At 43.4% G+C, this 24,642-nt stretch overlaps 1 protein-coding gene across 2 annotated transcripts in view; it reads left to right on the top strand.

Annotated features, from left to right (window-relative positions):
• Nucleotides 1-24,642, top strand: part of TMEM98 (transmembrane protein 98) — an 88,488-nt gene that overhangs the window by 8,165 nt on the left and 55,681 nt on the right. The window lies entirely within an intron of this gene.

Below are 24,642 nucleotides of genomic sequence, written 5' to 3'. Positions count from 1 at the left end.
GTCGGAACCACAATCTCTTAGTTTAGGTGAAAGATGACACCACCTTAGGTAAATAACCAGGGCTAGTTCTAAGAACTGCCCGGTCACGGTGAAATATCAGGAAGGGTGGATGACAGGAAAAAGTGCCTAGGTCTGACATCCTCCTAGCAGAGGCAATAGCAAGTAGGAACAGGACTTTGACCGTGAGCCATTTAAGATCCACTGACTCAAGAGGTTCAAATGGAGACTCTTTCAGGGCATTCAGGACAACAGAGAGATCCCATGTAGCCACAGGAGGGTCATAGGGAGGCTGAATCCATAAAACACTTTGAGTGAAAGTATGAACTTCAGGAATAGACACAAGTTTTCTCTGAAACCACACCGACAAGGCAGATATATGAACCTTGAGGAAGGCCAGACGAAAGCCGAGGTCCAGGCCTTGTTGCAGAAAAGCCAGAAGTCTGGCAGTTCCGAATTTGTATGCATCCTAATTCTTAGCAGCACACCAGGTGAAGTAAGAATTCATGACCCTGTAATATATCTGTGGAAATGCCGGTTTTGGGCCTTTAGCATAGTTTGGATAACCGCCTTGGAGAATCCTTTGACCATCAGGAATGATGCTTCAAGAGCCACGCTGTCAAAGCCAGTCTGGCCTTGTCTGGGTAGACACAAGGGCCCTGAACAAGGAGGTCTGGGCGTTGAGGAAGTAAAAGAGGACACTCTATCGATAGACCCTGCAGGTGTGAGAACCAATGCTGTCTTGGCCATGCTGGAGCGACTAAAAGTAGTATTCCTCCATCTTGTTTGAACTTCCGCAGTACCCTGGGCAGGAATGACACTGGAGGGAACACGTATGGCAGCTGAAAGTTCCATGGAATTGCCAGTGCATCCACAAAAGCTGCTTGAGGATCCCTGGTCCTTGATCCAAAGACCGGAACTTTGTGATTGTGTCGAGACGACATCCGGTCTACATCTGGTAGGCCCCACTTGTCCACTAGGAGTTGAAAGACTTCCTGATGAAGACTCCACTCTCCAGCGTGCACATCCTGACGACTGAGGTAATCCGCTTCCCAGTTGAGAACTCCCAGAATGAACACTGCCGATATTGCTGGCAGATGGCGTTCCGCCCTTTAATGGATTTTTGATACTTCCATCATTGCCATTCAGCTTCGAGTGCCTCCTTAATGGTTTGTGTATGTCACCGTGCTGGCATTGTCTGACCGTACTTGAACAGGCCTGTTCTTTAACAGAGGCAGGGCAAGAGACAAAGCATTGAACACTGGGGGGTAATTCTGAGTTGATCGCAGCAGCAAGTTTGTTAGCAATTAGGCAAAACCATGTGCAAAACCATGTGCACTGCAGGGGGAACAGATATAACATTTGCAGAGAGAGTTAGATTTGGGTGGGTTATTTTGTTTCTGTGCAGGGTAAATACTGTCTGCTTTATTTTTACACTGCAAGTTAGATTTCAGTTTGAACACACCCCACCCAAGTCTAGCTTTCTATGCACATGTTATATCTGTCCCCCCTGCAGTGCACATGGTTTTGCCCAACTGCTAACATATTTGCTGCTGCGATCAACTCAGAATTAGGCCCACTGCCCGCAATTCCAGAATGTTTATCGGGAGGAGTGATTCCTCCTGGTCCACCGACCTTGGAAAGTGTGTTGCTCCAACACTGCACCCCGGCCCCTCAGACTGGCATCTGTAGTCAGTAAGACCCAGTTGGGGATCCAGAAGGGATTGCCCCTGTTGAACTGCTGGTCCTGTAGCCACCAGGTCAGCGATAAACGAACCTCCAGAATCAATGAGTTAATGCGAGAACTGATCCAATGAGGTAGGCTATCCCACTTGGAAAGGATTAACCTCTGCAGAGGGCGAGAATGAAATTGAGCATACTCTACCATGTCGAAAGCCAACACCGACAGGCCAAGTACTTACATCACCGAGTGTATCGACACTCTTGGGTGAGAGAGAAAGTATCTTATCCTGTCCTGAAGCTTCAGGACCTTCTCTGGAGACAGAAACAGCCATTGACTGTGTGTGTCCAGCAGTGCCCCCAGGTGCACCATGCTCCGATCAGGGACCAGCAAGGATTTCTTCCAGTTGATGAGCCATCTGTGGGCTTGTAGGAAGCTTACTGTCAGTTGCAGATGACTGAGGAGGACATCGTGGGAGTTTGCCAGGATCAGCAAGTCGTCCAGATATGGCAGGATCCTTACTCCCTTTGGCGACGGAGATGAGCCGTCATCACGGCCATAACCTTGGGGAAGATCCGAGGGGCCGTGGCTAGTCCAAATGGCAGAGCGTGGAAATGATAGTGAAGGTTGCCAATATCAAACCGCAGGTATTGCGGATGCGATATGGCAATAGGTATATGCAAGTAAGCATCTTGTATATCCAGGGATATTATATAATCTCCAGGTTCCATGGCCAGTACAATTGAGCGCAGTGTATCCATACGGAACGTGGATACTCTCACAAACTTGTTCAGTGATTTGAGGTTGAGTATAGGCCGGAAAGACCCATTGGTTTCGGTACTAGAAACAGGGTCGAGTAGTATCCTCTGTCTCTTTTGGATAGAGGTACCGGCACCACCACTCCTGTATCCAAGAGGGAACTCACCACCATTTGTAGAGCTTGCGCCTGTAATGGATCCGAAGTGATAACCATTGTGCAGAACTGGCGAGGGGATGCCTCTTGAAAGAGACTTCTTGCACCCATGTGTCTGAAGTGGTCTTTAACCAGACCTGGGTGAATCACAGAAGTCGGCCTCCCACCCTGGGATCCCCCAGGGGGAGGCTTGTCCTGTCATGCAGCAGCCTTTTCGTGTTTAGATGCAGGCTGACGGGATGCCCAGGATTGTTTAGCCTTGGGCTTTGTGGTTTTGTAAGCACAAAATTGTCACAGGTATGCCTGACCTTTTGCTTTCCCCTGAGGCCAGAAGGAGGGAAAAGTGGTACCTTTTGCCTTCTGAGAAGAAGGAGTAGGGTTAGGGAGAAAGGCAGTCTTAGCAGCCGCCAAGTCACCCACAATTTTATTGAGGTATTCCCCAAACAAGATGTCTCCCTTAAAAGGGAGTACCTCCAAGGTCTTTTTGGAGTCCAGGTCCACCTTCCATGACCTCAACCACAGAATACGGCGAGCCAGGATGGACATAGTTGATGCCTTGGCCACCAACACACCTACCTCAGAGGACGACTCCTGAATGTAATAGGCGGTGGTGGTCATGTGAGACAGATACTGTCTGGCAATGTCAGATATATCCTGAGGCAGCTCTTCCTCTAATGCCTGAACTCATGCTTCAATTCCTTTTTGCAGCCCAAGAGGCTGCTATAGTGGGTCTATGTACAGCACCTGTAAGGGGGTATACAGACTTCAGGCATCCTTCCACACACTTATCTGTCGGTTCCTTCAATGAGGTGACAGTGGTGACAGGCAGAGTAGATGACACCACTAGACGGGTGACGGTGGTGAATTTTCCCACTTGTTACACAACTCTGTAGGGAGAGGATAGCAAGCTACCATCCTTTTAGACAGGGAGAATTTCCTTTCTGGAAATGACCAGGGTTCTTGTCGTATGTCCACTAGATGGTCAGAAGTAATAACGTTTTAGTTACCCTCTGACGTTCAAACTTATCAGGTTTCTTAGACAACGTAGTGGAATTCTCGTCATCATCAGTGATTTGTAGGATCTGCTTGATAGCAACCACTAAGTGAGGGACATCAACCTGAGTAGTGGATTCCTCGTCAGAAGCAGCTGGTCAGTGTCTGACGGGACAGTATACTCCCCATCCTCATCAGAAGAATCTTCTGAGAGATTAGTGGATTGTGAGGAGGAAGTAGCCCACTTAGATGACCCCATGACACAAGAGTGACTTGGGGCAGTTTTATGTCTAACCAAGGAGTGACTCCATTGCTGCAACCAGGTAGACAAATTATCCGCCCAAGGCGGATTTACATTAGGGACAATGGGGGTAATTCCAAGTTGATCGTAGCAGGAATTTGGTTAGCAGTTGGGCAAAACCATGTGGACTGCAGGGGAGGCAGATATAACATGTGCAGAGAGAGTTAGATTTGGGTGTGGTGTGTTCAATCTGCAATCTAAATTGCAGTGTAAAAATAAAGCAGCCAGTATTTACCCTGCACAGAAACAAAATAACCCACCCAAATCTAACTCTCTCTGCACATGTTATATCTGCCCCCCCTGTAGTGCACATGGTTTTGCCCAACTGCTAACCAAATTCCTGCTGCGATCAACTTGGAATTACCCTCAATATGTGGCTGTAATTGCACAGGAGGTACCATAGGGGGCATAAGGCGTGTCACAAGCGTATTGAGCATAGTTGAGAACTCCGCCCAAGGTGGCTCCTGATTGGTTACAGGATCCGTGGACTGAGCGGGAAATGTATGGCACATAGTACACAGACCGTCATACAAAACTTCCCCCTCAGGCAAATCCTTGGCACATGCGCTGCAGGATGCAGGAGCGTCCTCGGATTTCCCGTCCTTTGTGTTAGACATTATTAGTGATTGCAACTGCAGAGTATATTAGTACGATACAGCCAGACAGAGTACAATACCTGCAAATAAATTCCCTAGTATGCGACTGCGTACACAAACACAACAGCAGCGAATAAGTCCGGTATTATGCGACTGAGCCCGCAGTACACAACACCAGAGAACAAATCCGGCATTAGGTGACTGAGTACACAGTAGAGTACACTTTAATCAGTACACACAGAATAAAGAAAGGGTAAACTTATCTGGCGCTACTGTTAACTTGATTTCCTTTGTCATTAGTCCTCCAATTATTCAATCGTTCAATTCGTATCCACCCAAAAACAAAATGGAGTTGGATATAGTGAAGTACAGTTTTTAATATATGTTGCGCTGAATGTTACATAAAACAATGACACAATGAAATGTCGCAATAAAAATCACATAAAAGCTTCACACATAACAACATAAAACAAGTGTTAGCCTTAATGTCTGTGATTTATAATGAAATTACCAGAAGCAGCGATCTGACAAAACAGTTCAATCACAGAATGTATAATGTGAGTCCCGGGCTCCCACCGATGTTATAACCACGCCGGATCAGCTTATCTGGATCTCATTAATCACAGTCACGTCCAGCTGTCCAAGTTGTAAATGTCCCTGCTTCCAACGCGTTTCCACCCCTGCACTGGGGTCTTTTTCAAGGAATTCCAGGATGTATGTGTGAAGCAATCCCAACCAACTATTTAAAAGGGAATCACCCAATAGAAACCCTCGTTTCCCAGCTGATGTTAATAAAATAATGAAACTACATTTCCCATGATGCTTCTAGTGCTGACTATCTACCTTCATTTTAATGATGCTGTTTCCTATCCATTACATCACTTCCGCCTGGGTCTCTGTGCAAATGGTTATAAAATAATCTTTGACCTCCACCCAAAATACAAAGCCCAGTATAGTTATACAGGTGCTACCTATCTATAAACAAAAGGGTGACTAGTAATAAATGTAAGCTTCTCCATGCTACAGTACTCGTTATAATAGCATTATTACTCTTCGTCCGTCACGTCATTTCCGGTTTGGTTGCCTAGGCAACCGTTATATCGGACCGTGGCAGACTCGATGTATCCATATATATAGGCTGGTTTGATAATATGGATGTTGCATGACTTCAAACTCTTATCTACACAGTTGCTAATCTAAAACAATTTTTTTTTTATCGCCCCAGTGTGTGTTGCCATGGCAACCGCATGAACCGCTCGTCGCGTCATTTCCGCTTTGGTTGCCCTGGCAACCACCCTACGCGATCATGGCGGACTCGATACCCTGGGCCGTCTTCACCTTTCTGATACTCAATAAGAATATGCAATAAAAATATGCATCTACCGTGCAGTGATGACACCTCCTATTTCAGACATGAATATACATAACAAACATGATCTTGTCCCTCATGTCCATCCCGTCATTGTCCGTTTCAATTCATTTGATGCCAGTACAATTATCAACATAATCTGCCCAATGCATCTGTCCATATAGTTTTTGCATGATCTAATAAAGGGATCGCTTTCCTCCAAGATCTCATAGTTACTTTTGCAAACCCATCGGTCCTGTTATAAATTATCCATCTTCAATCCCATGGTTATTCTGCATTTGTGTAATGATAATCCATCATATATCCATGTATTCCATTATAAGATAGGATCAGGATACATTGTCACAGTCCAGAACTTCCATATATAAATATCATAATATATCCATAGCATCAGGATACTAAAAGGCAAAACATGTTATCAATATATAATCCAATAGACATCATAAATGTAAACAAAATCTCCCCCTGTAATATCCTCACAAGAATCCTATCCCTAAGATTATATATCAGCCCTTCTCGGAACAAATTTGTTTAAGAACCGAGGTAAAAAAAATGAATAAATGATATTATCAGAAATCATGAATTATATATAAGATTGTCATGGTAAGGACCCAATTTCACAGAAACCACTTTATTTCAAAGTCATTGTTGAGTCCACCGGGTTTCAGTGTTCCCAACTCAAAAATGGTTTGCATTTCAGACTTGGCTAACTGACTGGCCAAGTCTCTATGTCTCCAATGTCCTGAAACCCACTTCAGACCAAAGAAGCTTTTTATCCCTGATGTATTACTACCATGTTTCTGTCTGAAGTGTTCCGACAAGGCATGAGTCTGTAGGCCATTCTTTATATTTCGTAGGTGTTCACCTACACGAACTTTAAGAGCCCTTGACGCTCGACCAATGTAGAAAAGTCCGCAGGTACATTCTATACCATAAATCACATTTTTTACATTACATGTGATAAATTCGTTTATTTTAAATGTCTTCCCATTTATTACCACTTCTGTTAATTTCCTACTGTCTCCCTTTATACTTTTGCATCCTAAACAGGATCCGCACCTGAAAAAGCCTTTTGTTCTCACCATCTGTCCCATTTTCTTTGGTGGGCACATACTTCTTACTATTTTTGAACCTATGTTGGGTGCCTTTCTGTAAATACATTTAGGTTTGGCCGGTATTATTTTTCCTATGATAGGATCGCCTCTAAGTATGCCCCAATGTTTATTAAGAATTCCTTCCAAAGTTCTATATTGACTGTTGAAAGTTGTTATAAATGCCCAATCTTGGTTGACATTCTTGGTGGACGTTTTAGTTTTCTCAATCAGCAGATCTTCTCTATTTAGGGTTTCTACTATATTTATAGTTTTGTCTAAGTTTGTTTCCCCATATCCTGAAGCCGTGAATTTATTCTTCATCCGAGATGCCTCTTCATTGTAACTCTGAGGTTTGCAGCAATTACGCTTGATTCTTCTAAGTTGTCCCCCAGGGATGGCACTTATCCAATTAGGATGATGACAACTATCTGCTCTCAGAAAAGTCCCTGAGTCTGTGGGTTTAGTGTAACATTTTGTCTGTAGAGTATTATCCTCGACATATATAGTCACATCCAAAAAATTATCGGCAGTGGTACTATTTTCAAACGTAAATTCAATATTTAGCTCATTATGATTGAGATACATGTAAAAATCCATAAGTGTGTCCTGCCCTCCTCTCCAAATAAAAAATACATCATCGATGTATCTTCGCCATGCCACCAGGTTCGCCCCAAATGGGTTATGTTTCCAAATATGCTCGTTCTCCCAATCAACCATAAAGATATTAGCGTAACTTGGGGCGAACCTGGTGCCCATGGCTGTTCCAACTTTTTGGAGAAAAAATGTGTCATTAAATAAAAAATAGTTGTTGGACAAGATGAAATGTACCGATTCTAAAAGAAAGTCCTGTAATTTCTCATTCAATGTGCTATTCTCTAAGAAAGACTTTATGGCTTTTTCTCCTTTATCATGTGCTATGATGGTATATAAAGATCGGACGTCCGCAGTGACCAGAACCATACCCTCCTCCCATCTGATAGTATTGATAAAGTTTAATATATCTCTTGTATCCTTCAGATGGGATGGATTAGATAACACAAGGGGTTGTAAATAGTGATCTATGTATTCGGACAAGTTTGATGTTACAGAACCAATGCCCGACACAATTGGCCTGCCTGGGGGGTTTGTTGGATTTTTATGGATCTTCGGAAGGATATATATTACAGGTGTGGTGGGTTCCTCATTCAATAGAAATTTATATTCCTTTTCTCCTATCACTTCCAAATCTCTATATTTGTCCAATAAAGTTCTTAAATTGTTCAATATTCCATTAGTGGGATCTAAGCGTAACCTGTGGTACGTGTTTTTATCCTCCAATTGTCGAAGTACTTCTTGTTCGTACCATAATCTGGACATTAACACAATCCCCCCCCCCCCCTTATCCGCTGGCTTGATGATCAATTCCGTATTTTCCCTTAGATTTTTTAGCGCCTCCCTCTCTTTCCTGGTTAAGTTCTGTTTGATGTCTTTATTACTGAGACTTTGGATATCATTAATACACAAGTTGAGGAATGTCTCCAGAAAATTGCCCCTCATATGAGTGGGGTTGAATATTGACTTCGGTTTGAAGTGGATGTTATCTACTACCCCCTCACTAGGTTCTCCCATTTGTTCCTTATTGATGAAAAACTTTTTTATGGACAACTTTCTTATATATTTGTTTAGATCGACAAATGTGGTAAATTTATTTAGGGGTAATGATGGGGCATATTTGAGGCCCTTTTCTAACACACTGATCTACTCCTTTGCCAGAATATGTGAAGTGAGGTTGAATATTTTAGTCTTCCCCTCATTCTGAATGGCTAATTTTCTCTCCTTTTCTTTGATAGTATTTGATCGTTTTATAATTTTTTTCTTTTGATATTTCTTTATTTTTTTGGATGTTTTCCCTCCCCTTACCCCCCTTATATGATTTATCTTATGAATCTGCGATCCCTTCCCCGATCCAAAAAAGACGGAGATTCCCCTACTTCTGACAGTACCTGATATCTATTCTCTCTTTGTTTTGGGGCCCACCGTTTCCCTTTCATTCCTACTTTTGCTCTTTTTACCATGGAATACCTGGTGCTCTCTTATCTGTTTTGTTCCATGTCGCTTTTGATGTAACCTACTGTCTCCAGTGTAATTTCCTTTGTGGTTTTCTTTCCAATCATTATAATCTCTATATCTTGGTCTATTGGTGTTATTTACCCTCTCATATGTTTTTCCCCGTTGGAAATGTACCCTTTTCTGACTGTATATAGGATCTCTCTCCCTAGGGGGGCAGACATGATTGTCATTTCTCCTTCCATCTCTCCATCTACGTGGGGACATATATTCACTTTCACTTTCATCCTCAGAAGGTGCCTCTGATATATTCTCCTCCACCACTTCCTCCTCCTCCTCGTCTGACATGTGTGAGTAGTTTTTATCCCGGTTGAATTTGCGTACTTTTTTCTCTATGATATTCTTCTCATTCTTCTTTACGCTCAACTCCACCCTTTTCTCCAGCTCTTTGAATTCCGGGTTATCTTTCAGGGGAATGATAGTTTCCCTGAATTTAGATATCTCGGATTCCAGAACAACCAGTTCTCTCTACCGATCCTCTATAATTAATTTTGTAAGGGAGAAGGAACATGTCTCTAAAATTTTGTCCCAATTATCCTTAAATTCATCGTTTGATGATGCAAAGGAAGCCATTTTCTTTATTCTTAATCCTTTAGGGATTATCTGGTGGGATAGATACCTTTCCAATGTTACCGTCTCCCACCAGATTCTACTCTCCCTCAGAAGAGTTTGTTCCAATTTTTTCATAATGCTATTCAAGTCCTCCTCTACTAGGACTATTGAATTACCGTCCTCTCTAAAAACATAATGAAAGGTGGACTTTCTATTTTCTCTACATTTAAACATATTTATAGCAGCACCCAGATGACCCCAATGGGAAATAAAAACAAATGGATAAATATAATCGTGATGTGATCACAGCAGGTGCGCTAGAGGACAGTGTGCAGCCGGACAGTCGTACCCAAAACGGAGGATTTCCCGTCACCTCCACCAAGAATCAGTACACACAGAATAAAGAAAGGGTAAATTTATCTGGCGCTACTGTTAACTTGATTTCCTTTGTCATTAGTCCTCCAATAATTCAATCGTTCAATTCGTATCCACCCAAAAACAAAATGGAGTTGGATATAGTGAAGTACAGTTTTTAATATATGTTGCGCTGAATGTTACATAAAACAATGACACAATGAAATGTCGCAATAAAAATCACATAAAAGCTTCACACATAACAACATAAAACAAGTGTTAGCCTTAATGTCTGTGATTTATAATGAAATTACCAGAAGCAGCAAACTGACAAAACAGTTCAGTCACAGCATGTATAATGTGAGTTCCGGGCTCCCACCGATGTTATAACCACGCCGGATCAGCTTATCTGGATCTCATTAATCACAGTCACGTCCAGCTGTCCAAGTTGTAAATGTCCCTGCTTCCAACGTGTTTCCACCCCTGCACTGGGGTCTTTTTCAAGGAATTCCAGGATGTATGTGTGAAGCAATCCCAACCAACTATTTAAAAGGGAATCACCCAATAGAAACCCTCGTTTCCCAGCTGATGTTAATAAAATAATGAAACTACATTTCCCATGATGCTTCTAGTGCTGACTATCTACCTTCATTTTAATGATGCTGTTTCCTATCCATTACATCACTTCCGCCTGGGTCTCTGTGCAAATGGTTATAAAATAATCTTTGACCTCCACCCAAAATACAAAGCCCAGTATAGTTATACAGGTGCTACCTATCTATAAACAAAAGTGTGACTAGTAATAAATGTAAGCTTCTCCATGCTACAGTACTCGTTATAATAGCATTATTACTCTTCGTCCGTCACGTCATTTCCGGTTTGGTTGCCTAGGCAACCGTTATATCGGACCGTGGCAGACTCGATGTATCCATATATATAGGCTGGTTTGATAATATGGATGTTGCATGACTTCAAACTCTTATCTACACAGTTGCTAATCTAAAACAAATTTTTTTTTATCGCCCCAGTGTGTGTTGCCATGGCAACCGCATGAACCGCTCGTCGCGTCATTTCCGCTTTGGTTGCCCTGGCAACCACCCTACGCGATCGTGGCGGACTCGATACCCTGGGCCGTCTTCACCTTTCTGATACTCAATAAGAATATGCAATAAAAATATGCATCTACCGTGCAGTGATGACACCTCCTATTTCAGACATGAATATACATAACAAACATGATCTTGTCCCTCATGTCCATCCCGTCATTGTCCGTTTCAATTCATTTGATGCCAGTACAATTATCAACATAATCTGCCCCATGCATCTGTCCATATAGTTTTTGCATGATCTAATAAAGGGATCGCTTTCCTCCAAGATCTCATAGTTACTTTTGCAAACCCATCGGTCCTGTTATAAATTATCCATCTTCAATCCCATGGTTATTCTGCATTTGTGTAATCCATCATATATCCATGTATTCCATTATAAGATAGGATCAGGATACATTGTCACAGTCCAGAACTTCCATATATAAATATCATAATATATCCATAGCATCAGGATACTAAAAGGCAAAACATGTTATCAATATATAATCCAATAGACATCATAAATGTAAACAAAATCTCCCCCTGTAATATCCTCACAAGAATCCTATCCCTAAGATTATATATCAGCCCTTCTCGGAACAAATTTGTTTCAGAACCGAGGTAAAAAAAATGAATAAATTATATTATCAGAAATCATGAATTATATATAAGATTGTCATGGTAAGGACCCAATTTCACAGAAACCACTTTATTTCAAAGTCATTGTTGAGTCCACCGGGTTTCAGTCTTCCCAACTCAAAAATGGTTTGCATTTCAGACTTGGCTAACTGACTGGCCAAGTCTCTATGTCTCCAATGTCCTGAAACCCACTTCAGACCAAAGAAGCTTTTATCCCTGATGTATTACTACCATGTTTCTGTCTGAAGTGTTCCGACAAGGCATGAGTCTGTAGGCCATTCTTTATATTTCGTAGGTGTTCACCTACACGAACTTTAAGAGCCCTTGACGTTCGACCAATGTAGAAAAGTCCGCAGGTACATTCTATACCATAAATCACATTTTTTACATTACATGTGATAAATCCGTTTATTTTAAATGTCTTCCCATTTATTACCACTTCTGTGTGTGTGTGTGTGTGTGTGTGTGTGTGTGTGTGTGTGTGTGTGTGTGTGTGCGTGTGTGTGTGTGTGTGTGTGTGTGTGTGTATTTGTATATATATATATAAAATTAGATATGCATTTATTAAACCAGGCAAATAACAATGTCTCAAACAGTATCAGTCATACATATAAACATAGGCCCTCATTCCGAGTTGTTCGCTCAGTAAATTTCATTGCATCGCAGCGATTTTCCGCTTAGTGCGCATGCGCAATGTCCGCACTGCGATTGCGCCAAGTAAATTTGCTATGAAGTTAGGATTTTTACTCACGGCTTTTTCTTCGCTCTGGCGATCGTAGTGTGATTGACAGTAAATACTGTGAAGCACTACATATGGACCCTGACGCACCTAGTCCCTTGGGGTACAGAATACAGTGATAGATATAGCTGGAATACACTGAAAGATACAGGCACACACAGTCACAGTGACAATGTAGATAATTATTTTAGTAATACAATAATACTGCACTGGACTAGTATATGTATATTATATATAACAATGCATGTTCTGAGACAGGATGTATATATCAGAATACTTGTACAATATATTCTGGCAAAGGTACACTTGTTTTTAACTAACGCTGTCTTAATACAGGTTGAGTATCCCTTATCCAAAATGCTTGGGACCAGAGGTATTTTGGATATCGGATTTTTCCGTATTTTGGAATAATTGCATACCATAATGAGATATCATGGTGATGGGACCTAAATCTAAGCACAGAATGCATTTATGTTTCATATACACCTTATACACACAGCCTGAAGCTCATTTTAGCCAATATTTTTTATAACTTTGTACATTAAACAAAGTGTGTCTACATTCACACAATTCATGTATGTTTCATATACACCTTATACACACAGCCTGAAGGTCATTTAATACAATATTTTTAATAACTTTGTGTATTAAACAAAGTTTGTGTACATTGAGTCATCAAAAAACAAAAGTTTCACTACCTCACTCTCACTCAAAAAAGTCCGTATTTCGGAATATTCCGTATTTCGGAATATTTGGATATGGGATACTCAACCTGTATTGACATGTAGAATACTTGCATGCTTGTAAAACCACGGTGCAGATGTACAGGCGGATTTACAAAGTAGACCTTGCCCTGCAGTCCTGAAGACCAGTCGCATCTATTTTAGAAAATGGCACCCAGCGTCTCAGTCAGGAAGTGAGGGAGAGTGTGAGGCAGCTCCAGTATGGGAACACCAGCAGTACATGGCGCCCTGGGCCGGGGGACAGGTTACAGGTCAAGCTCCTATGCCCTGGTGGATATAGTGGGGTCCCTGCTTGGTTACAGTGTCCATGCCAGCATCGCAGTCCATCTCTCTAGACTGCGACAGGAACGTGATTTAGTGTCGGGTCCCACCTGGGGGACCCTCTTACCTCCTCCTAGTAGCAGCCACGTGAACCAGGAGAGCGTCTCCGACTGTGTGCCTAGAGCCGTAGCATCTCCACTGCAAGTACCTGGGAACAGGCCTCGAGAGTATGCGAAGCCGCTTGTTAGGTGATGGAGCTGCAGCGCTGAAGTGTCGCCATGACATACAGTGGCTGACAGCTCAGTTTTGAAGAAATTTTCTGTCAGGAAATGCTTTTTCAGGGCTGCCCAGTGGAGCCCTCCTGTTAGTGACTGCTTCTGCAGGCACCAACTCAAAACTGAGCTCACAGTGCCTGGAGGCAGGGTTATAGAGAAGACCCCACAATGCATCCTGGGACAGCCTAAAGCTTTAGTCTGTTGGTGCCTCTCTGGATCAAGATCCACTCTACATCCGATGTTTCCCTGTGGAAACCAATGTACCCTGATGCAGAAACAGTGTATGTTGTTGTACCCCAACACAGACATGAAGATTCATATCAATATGTATTGAAGAGGAATATTCCTATCTTTCAAAACAATACAGGAGATTCCTGTCACTGTTTATTATAGTATCATCTGTTACTGTACCACATTCATACTTATGATAGAAAAAAAACATTTTTAATATTCTCATTACCTTTTAATAGAGATGAGCGACTTACTGCCTTCCTCGGATCCCAAAATGAGGCAAAATATTATCATCCCGCTGTTGGATTCTTGCAGGGTTTGGATTCTATATAAGTCCCGGTGATCGGTGCCATCTTCACTCCGGCTTTGGATGTTGTACAGCACGGATGTGTCCGTGCTGTCTACTGCTGTGGGCTCACATTTACATACCTCCCAACTGTCCTGATTTTCACGGGACAGTCCCTTTTTTTGGCATTGTCCCGCTGTCACACCTGTGGGTAGCAGTGTCCCGCGGTGGGGAGGGGGTGGGCAGTTGGGAGGCTCCTGTACTCGCTGACCTGCTTAGCAGAGCAGCGGTGAATAGATGCTGTGCGCATGCACACACAGCATCTATTCACGGAGGGAGTGGGGGAATACCAGCAGCTCACAGAGCGCTGGCCATGCCCCCGTAGTGACGAGAAACGGGGGCCATGGATTGCGATTGCGGCATAGCCACACCCCTTTATCTGAATCCACACACCCTTTTATAAAGCCACGCCCCTTTTCCTGGCGGGCACGGCTTCGTCACGCAATGGTCCCTCTTTCTCAGATGTTAAAGTTGGGAGGTATGCATTTAGGGGCTGGTGTGACATGTAAGGGGCTTCTGTGGGCTCACATTTAGGGGCTGCTGTGTCCAGGGCTGGCTCTACCATTAGGCAGCTTTAGGCTAGTGGCGCCGGACACTGGAGGGCTACACTGAATTCATCTAGCAAAAAAATTGAAGGCTGTCACTGTATGTGGGTCAGTAATGAAATTACAGACATGGGGATGGAACACAAAAAGGAGCATACAAATATATGCATATCTGGGCATAGATATATATATATATATATATATATGGAAAAAAATGATTCAGGAGAATGCGCCCATAGTGTAAATCTGATTTATTTATAAAAACATATCAGTAAAACCAAGTCACAGGTATAGATATAATAATACCTTTTTAGACCCACACTTTGGGCCAGTTTAACTTTATACATATAAGAAAATCCACAAGGCTGATGCACCAACCGCCGTGTCCAGAACCGAGTGAGTGAGACGTCTAGCGGAGCTTGCTAGACGTCTCACTCACTCGGTTCTGCATCTCCCTGTGATCGCTGCGGGTGGCCGGACGGGCTTCTGAGCGCAGCACGGTGCACGGTCCCGGCTTCTGGACACGGCGGTTGGTGCATCAGCCTTGTGGATTTTCCTATATGTATAAACTGGCCCAAAGTGTGGGTCTAAAAAGGTATTATTATATCTATACCTGTGACTTGGTTTTACTGATATGTTTTTATAAATAAATCAGATTTACACTATGGGCGCATTCTCCTGAATCCTTTTTTTCCAGAAATTCACTCAAGGAGTCCTGAGTGCTTTGGAGAAGTGCAGCGGTGGTAGTTCATCAGTGTTAACAGCCAAGGTGTGGAATTACCTGTGGACTGCAAACCATTACTAAGACTAACCAGCGCACCTGTACACCATTCTTTGCCCCATATATATATATATATATATATATACAATTAAAGGCATGTAGTTGGCATCATGGCAGACGGGATGCCGATGTTCAGAATACCAGCGCTGGAATCCTGACCCCTGTCAGAATGCTGACATCGCAATCCCGACAGTCGGCATCCTGAATGTTAGTATGTTGGGAAGGGTTTGGGTTAGGCTGCTGGGAACTTGGGAGGAAGGTTAATTAATTCAATTCAACATGACGGTATTATGGTGGTTGTAATGCCGCTGTCACCAGAGCCAGATTAAGGAAGTAGGGGGGGGGGCACGGGGGATACATACCCCGGGCCCCCCTTTCCAAAAGGGACCCCTGCCACACCACAGATCGGATATGTCTTCCGATCCAATCTGCGGTGCTGCGCTGCCGTCCCCACTCACTATTAAATTCTATTTTGTGTGGTATAGTTTAGTCCAGTATACATCCAGAGGCTGTTGCTGCGTTAGTCCATCAAGGGGCTGCCGCATCCGTCCGTCCATCCAGGGGCTCTGCCCCAGTGTTAAAAAAAATATACATTAACATCTTGTGCTGTACCCCAGTATACATCCAGAGGCTGCTGCTATGGGTCCATCAAGGGGCTGCTCCATCCATCCAGGGGCTCTGCCCCAGTGTTAATATATATATATATATATATATATATATATATAAAATTATATAAATATATAATTTTATATATATATATATATATATATATATATATCGTAAACTCCCCTGTTGCGCTTTAAGTTCAATGTAATAATTAAGAAAAATTGCGTAATGGGCTGCCTTCTTACACTTATGCTCTCTGTTAGGCAGAGCCGGGATAAGCAATATACAGAACAGTTGTGCAAATGGTGCCCAGAGGAACTAGTATAGGTTCCCTATTCTAATTGCTAGGGCTAAAAAACTGTCTAAATGATTATGTTCTGACATTATAGATACGCCCCTGATGAAGTCTCTTTGAGACAAAATGCGTGGGTTCTCTATCTTGTTCTCAAGTGACCTCCAATCTACAATATTGGAAGGAGGATATCACAAAAGAAGCTTTTATGTATCTCTGTAAATATCAGACCCCCACCGATGGTATATGTATAAGGGCTGATAAATTGAAAATATTCTAGATTTATATGAACACTGCCGATGCTCATATGTTTTATCATTTTTTAAAATAAAATATATGTTTTGGAAATGATTGTTCATTTTATGAAGTTCATAATGGTTATGTCAAATTATTTTATTTCTGCAATTAGAATAGGGAGCCTATACTAGTTCCTTAGGGCACCATTTGCACTACTGTTCAGTATATATATATATATATATATATAGAGAGAGAGAGATATACATATAGATATATTTATATGTAGATATATATATAGATATATATAGATATATATATAGATATATATTTAATTCTATTTTGTGCTTTACCCCAGTGCTGTAACTAGGTGTGGGCGGATGGTGAGTTGCCCACAGCGCATTTGTGCTGTGGGCGCACCATCAACATCCACCACGTTTGGCCACCCCAAGCAGCACTACCTAATATCAAAGCAGCGCTGTGCCCAGCTCCTTCTCTGCTGGACGCAGCGCTGCTGATATACTTACAGGCGGCAGCAGCAGCGTTCCCCCGCTTCCCCCCCTTGACTCCAGCGGACACTTAAAACAGCCAGGACGCGCCTCCGGCTCCTTCTGGCAGGGAGCCGCGCGGAGGATGTGCATCACCTACATGGAGACTTCCCCTGCCGCTGCCATGGCCGCCCGCACTTCCAAAGAAGAGCAGATCAGACCATCGATGGGTGAGTGCCCTGAATTAAGTAACTGTCTCCACTAACTCTCACATGGCTGAGGTGCTGACAGGTGGGGGGGGAAGGGTCACAGCCTGTGTTGACCCCACCCTTCCACCCTCCTGTCTGCTATAATGTATAAAAAAGGGGACGCTGTCTGCCGTAATGTGTAAAAAGGGGACGCTGTCTGCCGTAATCTGTAAAAAGGGGGCACTGTCTGCCGTAATGTGTAAAAAAGTCTGCCATTATGTGTAAAAAAGGGACGCTGTCTGCCGTAATGTGTAAAAAGGGGACGCCGTCTGCCATAATGTGTAAAAAGGGGACGCTGTCTGCCGTAATGTGTAAAAAGGAGACGGTCTGCCGTAATGTGTAAAAAAGTCTGTCGTTATGTGTAAAAAGGGGATGCTGTCTGCCGTAATGTGTAAAAAGGGGACGCTGTCTGCCGTAATGTGTAAAAAGGGGACGCTGTCTGCCGTAATGTGTAAAAGGGGCTCTACCTGGTGTAGTGGTGCTACTGTGCGGCGTAATTTGAATAATGGAGACTATTGTGCAGCGTTATATGAATTGGTATTATTTTGTGGCCTTTCCCCTATATTTTTGGAGTGCGCCTACGGTGCGCACTGCCCCTGTTTTACATAGAAGGGGGGCTCCAATGCCGTTTCTTGCACACAGCACTAAAATGTCTAGTTACGGCACTGATTTGCCCCAGTATACATCCAAAGGCTGCTGCTGTGTCTGTCCATCAAGGGGCTGCTCCGTCCATTAAGGGGTACTCTGTCCATCAATCCAGGGGCTCTGCCCCAGTGTAAAATTAATATAATAAAATAAAATAAAAAAATCCTAAAATTATAATTACAAGATAATCATTTGTTTTGTTTGTGCTGTACCCTAGTGTACTATACAATTTTTATTTTATTTTCATAAGTACTGTGAAACAGATGGACAGACCATAGTACACTGCTCAAAAAAATAAAGGGTACACTAAAATAACACATCCTAGAGCTGAATGAATGAAATATTCTTATTAAATACTTTGTTCTTTACATAGTCGAATGTGCTGACAACAAAATCACACAAAAATAATCAATGGAAATCAAATTTATTAACCCATGGAGGTCTGGATTTGGAGTCACACTCAAAATTAAAGTGGAAAAACACACTACAGGCTGATACAACTTTGATGTAATGTCATTAAAACAAGTCAAAATAAGCCTCAGTAGTGTGTGTGCCCTCCTCATGCCTGTACATGCTCCTGATGAGGTTGCGGATGGTCTCCTGAGGGATCTCCTCCCAGACCTGGACTAAAGCATCCGCCAACTCCTGGACAGTCTGTGGTGCAACAGTCTGTTGGTGGATGGAGTGAGACATGATGTCCGAGATGTGCTCAATTGGATTCAGGTCTGGGGAACGGGCAGGCCAGTCCATAGCATCAATGCCTTCATCTTGCAGGAACTGCTGACACAATCCAGCCACATGAAGTCTAGCATTGTCTTGCATTAGGAAGAACCCAGGGCCAACCGCACCAGCATATGGTCTCACAAGGGGTCTGAGGAGCTCATCTCGGTACCTAATGGCAGTCAGGCTACCTCTGGCGAGCACATGGAGGGCTGTGCGTCCCCCCAAAGAAATGCCACTCCACACCATTACTGACCCACTGCCAAACCGGTCATGCTGGAGGATGTTGCAGGCAGCAGAACGTTCTCCTTGGCGTCTCCAGACTCTGTCACGTCTGTCACATGTGCTCAGTGAGAACCTGCTTTCATCTGTGAAGAGCACAGGGCACCAGTAGCGAATTTGCCAATCTTGGTGTTCTCTGGCAAATGCCAAACATCCTGCACAGTGTTGGGCTGTAAACACAACCCCCACCTGTGGACGTCGGGCCCTCATACCACCCTCATGGAGTCTGTTTCTGCACATTTGTGGCTTGCTGGAGGTCATTTTGCAAGGCTCTGGCAGTGCTCCTCCTGTTCCTCCTTGCACAAAGGCGGAGGTAGCGGTCCTGCTGCTGGGTTGTTGCCCTCCTACGGTCTCCTCCACAACTCCTGATGTACTGGCCTGTCTCCTGACAGACACAGCAAACCTTCTCACCACAGCTCGCATTGATATGCCATCCTGGATGAGCTGCACTACCTGAGCCACTTCTGTGGGTTGTAGACTCCGTCTCATGCTACCACTAGAGTGAAAGCACCGCCAGCTTTCAAAAGTGACCAAAACATCAGCCAGAAAGCATAGGAGCTGAGAAGTGGTCTGTGGTCACCACCTGCAGAACAACTCCTTTATTGGGGGTGTCTTGCTAATTGCCTATAATTTCCACCTGTTGTCTATTCCATTTGCACAATAGCATGTGAAATTGATTGTCAATCAGTGTTGCTTCCTAAGTGGACAGTTTGATTTCACAGAAGTGTGATTGACTTGGAGTTACATTGTGTTGTTTAAGTGTTCCCTTTATTTTTTTGAGCAGTGTATATTATTTCCTACTCAGAAACGCATTGTGCGATGCTGTTGGTATAATCAACCACAGTGTGTAATTATTATATATATTTCTGATTAATTTGTGCAACACTGTAACTGCCGGTGTTTGATATAAAAAATACTTCTACATATTTTTTCCTCATTTGTATGACACTGTAACCGCAGTGTGTGATATAAAAAAATTATATATATATTTTGATTTCAATTAATATTTTGTGCTGTGTTATCCCAGTAAACATCAAGTGACTGTAGCTTCTACGTCCTTCTAGGGGTATTCTGTCAGTCTACTCAAAATAAAATACATCTTTTTTTAATATTTTGTGCTGTATCCTCCCTGAATACATCCAGGCATGCTCCGTCCATTTCAGGGTGCGGTGTCTGCAGCTCATATTCTTATGTTATAACTTATTGTCCTATTTTTATAATTCTTCTTATCACCACATTGTGATTAATTCAAATTGATATTAATAATTATAAATTACATACATTTAAATTAAATACATATAAATAAACTCTCCACACTCATATACTGAACTTTCTGCATATCGAAGATATCTCTTAGGAAATGAAGAATTTGATTCTAAATAAGTAAAATAAATTAAATTGAAGTTAAAATAAATTAAATAAATGAAATCTAAAATATTGTCTTTTTTATTCTTCTTTGTCTTAATCATCTTTTTGCGAACTGAAATCTTGAGCATTGACTTATGTGTCATTTTTCTAAAATACATTCTTTTTTTAAGATTTTGTCTTCCCAGTATATACATCCAAGGGCTGCTGCTGCTGCTCCGTCCAGCTAACTCGGTGTAACCTAAACTGGATGCAAACAAAATTGTGAGCTGTGAGGTGTTCAGAATAGTCTGGAAAATAGTGGAATCTAATGTTATTGAGGTTAATACTACTGTAAGAACAAAAACACCCCCAAATTCTGTTATTTTAGCTGTTTTTAGGATTTTTCAAAAAAAAAATCCAGATCCAGGACCAAATCCAAAACCCACAAGGGTGGTTTTGGCAAAACCACTACAGATCCAAAACATGAAGGAATTACAGATCCAAAACCAAAAAACAACCCAAAAAATGGCCCTGTGCACACCCCTACTTTTTAGAGTACAAGTATAAGATTAACTATCCAGAATCAATCTAGATATATTTTCTTATTGTAATTTGGTCAATAATATTAGTCATTGCGTGATGTAATAATATCGAAAATGGTTTATGTGATGTCATCCTTGATAACATTAATTATGTAATTTGTCTTGTGCTTTTATAAATTACCTATGAAGTCCTTGCTTGCTGGGACAGTTAAGTATTGATATTTTTATAGGTTTGTTTACTAAAATCACTGTGTTTTTTTAACAAAGTATCTATCTATTCTATCCGGACTAGGAAAAGTGATAGCACAATAAGGGCCTGATGTAATGAAGTCCGAGTTCAGCGGCCATGCGAGATGCTGTTTTTTTAAAGGGGAAATCATGTATAAGGCTAAACCATGCCTTGTACATGATTGCAACTTTAAAAAAAAGTCCAAGTTCGGCCAGAATCCCGCATGGCTGTCGAACTCGGACTTCATTACATCCCAGTCCATATGTGAAGTAGTCATTGAAAGAAACTATTTCTTGCCTGAGTGTTTGTGTGCAAATGTAACTTTCCTATTTGCAAGTATGCAACTGGACGTCTCTCCCATATACGTATATCCAAAAAGCGTACCTGCCAACAGTTTAGAAGAGAAAGATGGTGTGCGTACAATAAGTGGGCGTGACTGTGCATCACTTCCCTGTTACACATCACATTGATGCCAGGGAGCAGCTGCACTGCCTCTTGTATCACTCTACAGCACTTAGATGCTGTACGCTTCTGCTAGTAACACTAGTAATAGGGAAGAGTGGAGGCACAGAGTGGTCAGGCAGGCAGGCAGGCTTTGTAATCTGCACATTTTAATTTTTCTGTTCAGTGTTTTTGTGTGCATCTGTCCAAGTACAGTGAGGGTGTAATGAGTACAGTGCAGGAGTAAGAAGTCCAGAGAAGGGGTAACTAAGTAAAGAAAGAAGCTGGCACCAGGTAAAGAGAATGATTGGTTATAAATCGGCTGAATTTGGGAGATCAGGTGACTACGAGCGCTTTCAATATCAAAATAGGCTACAGAAGAACATGATAGTTGAAACTGCATTATGCAATGTAAAAATACTAATAGATCCCAGAATCTGGTGAAAAGATAGCTACTGTATTATTGTTGTGTGGAAAATATCTGAAGAATAATGCTGTCCATCGTAAGGAATTAATAAGACATATTTGTGTCTGCAGGATTTTAGTGCACAGTATAGCATACTTGCCAACTCTGCTAGAACCTACAGGAGACTCCCTACTTTTCAGGCTAGTACCTCACACCCCAAGAAGAGTGTGCACCCCTCCCCACATCCCTCCCACTTCCTAGTGAAGTGGGCAGAATGGGGAGAATAATATAAGAATCCTCAGTCTTATGCAAAATTTCAAATATGTGCTAATAACGTCATTTTAGCATGAGAGGCCTGGGATAATGACGTTTATAGCCCTGCCCCGCCCCCATCATTGCCCACCTGCATCTCCTCTCTGGGCTTCTCCCGATGTGAGGAAACATCAAAGTATGCAAGTGTGCAGCATAGCCACTAACTGTTCATTATTACTACAGTAGGAAGGGTCCTCTATTTTAACGTTTTGTCCTTTTTGTATGGAGTGTAAGTGAAATTGAGGATGGAGATATTGGAAGGACAGTAGTTGTTAAGGACTTTGTAGGTGAATTAAGGGAGTGTTAATTTGATCCTGTGAGAGGCAGAGAGTTTAGTAGAAGTGTCTATTTGTGGAAAAAAACTAACCTGGAGCTGAATTTATGTATTTGAAGTGAAGTTACAGACTGCTGTATTGTACTGTAGGAGGTACACCCTGAAATCCGTGTAAAGCAATGTCTCTTTTCTGGCCCTGAGAACTCTCCTATATGGCTCTAGACCATAGCTGCAAGAAATCTGCACATCTTGCAAGTGGATGCAGCCATGTGCATTTGTGATGTAATTACTTTGTATAATACTACTGAGAAGTGATTAAGTCCATCAAAATGACTTTCCTGTTTGGGGGAGATTCAATGACATGTGTCACCAGAATGGCTTCCAGCGTGTCTAATTTCTGTTTACAGCCTAAGCAGGTGCAAGCAGAGATCAGCCTAATTGTCCTTATAACCATCAAGTATAGGCATGTGGCCGGAGAGGCCCCCAGCCACGAGGAGAATGGCCGCCTGCGGCACTGAAGGGGTTAACCCCTAGTGCCCGGCGCCATTTTAAAGGACAAAGGGCGCTTGGCGCCAGATTTGAAAATGCTGTGGGCGCTAGGCGCCGTGTTATAAAAATGTGCTAATATTGTATTTTTGAATGTGCCGTGGTCCCGGACCTCTCCGGAGACCACGGCAGGGAGGACAGCCCCCCGGCGCGCTCAGCAGTGTGTGAGGGAGAGAAGGCAGCCGCTGACCGCCGGAGTCCGGGAGCTCCGCTCCCGGCAGCGGTCAGTGAAGCCCCGGGCGCACTGGAGTGTGCGCGCCGGGGAGAAGGGTGAGCGCTGCGGCTGGGAGCTCGGCTCCCGCTGCAGTGCTCTCTGTGAGAGCCACCGCTGGGGGCCGGGAGCTCTGCTCCCGGCGCCTCAGCCCAGCACGGGTGAATTAGGATGGTGAGCGCTGGGGTCCGGGAGCTACGCTCCCGGCGCCTCAGCGCTGAAACAAGCCAGAGTCACGGCGGCCAGGACAAGTGTCCCGGGCCGCCGGGCTTCGGTACAGGGGGGTGCGCCGCTGCGTGCGGCGAGGCCACTGAGTAGTGCCACGCTGGGGGGACAGGGAGAGTCAGCTCCCTGGACCCCAGAGGCAGGAAGGCAGGCTGGAGGATGGGGGAAGCCAGCCCCATACCTCCAGCACTGAGAGAGAGCCCTAGCAGCCAGGCTGCAGGGCTAGGGAAGCCCAGCGCTGAGCGCTGGGCACAGTAGTTAAACAACAAGACATTGTGTAAAAAAAATGTAATGACATACAGAGTGTTGTAAGGCACTGCAGTGCCTGAGTATGTAGAGTCTGTGCGGGGCACAGGCTCAGTGTATATTTAAAGGGAAATGTACAGTGTGATTTAAATGTGATGTATTTAAAGGTAAATTGCACTTACTTGATTGTGTGTCCCAGGAGGGAGGAATCCATGGCTGTGCAGGCTGATGTATTCTCCCAGACCTTTTCCCCAAAAACGGAATGCTTTCCCATCCAGCCTCACATTTCCAAGGGGCACAGGGAGAAAGAGAAGCAGCTCAGCTATGAAACAAGCTGAGTGGTTTCTTGGAGCTCCATGGAGATCAACCGTAGTGGACTAGAGACCTGGACCGGGGGGCCAGGCTGCCCAGCTCTGGAGCCCAAATCCAGGCTGCAGGCAGTGAGCTGGGTCCCGGGCAGGTTTCTGGAGGTCAGATTTAGGAGGGAAAACTTCCCCCCAGCCAGACTGAACGGCACCGGGGAGTATCCTGATTCTCCAAGATGGGAGAGTCAAAGGAGACCGACCACTCCCCACTGTCCATAGGGAACATTGTTAGCTGTGCATGAGACCAGAGCATGCACAGCTCATGGGTAAACATTGATTGGTTGTGCACCACAGGGCGGGCTTACCCCCTGTGGTAAGGGGTCTTGGAGAGGGATAAAAGAAGGGCAGCTGGCCCATAGGAGGGTGTATTATTCCATCT

Source organism: Pseudophryne corroboree, chromosome 3, assembly GCF_028390025.1.
Source record: "Pseudophryne corroboree isolate aPseCor3 chromosome 3, aPseCor3.hap2, whole genome shotgun sequence".
Taxonomy (NCBI): domain Eukaryota; kingdom Metazoa; phylum Chordata; class Amphibia; order Anura; family Myobatrachidae; genus Pseudophryne; species Pseudophryne corroboree.
This window is presented reverse-complemented; position numbering and strand designations above follow the sequence as displayed.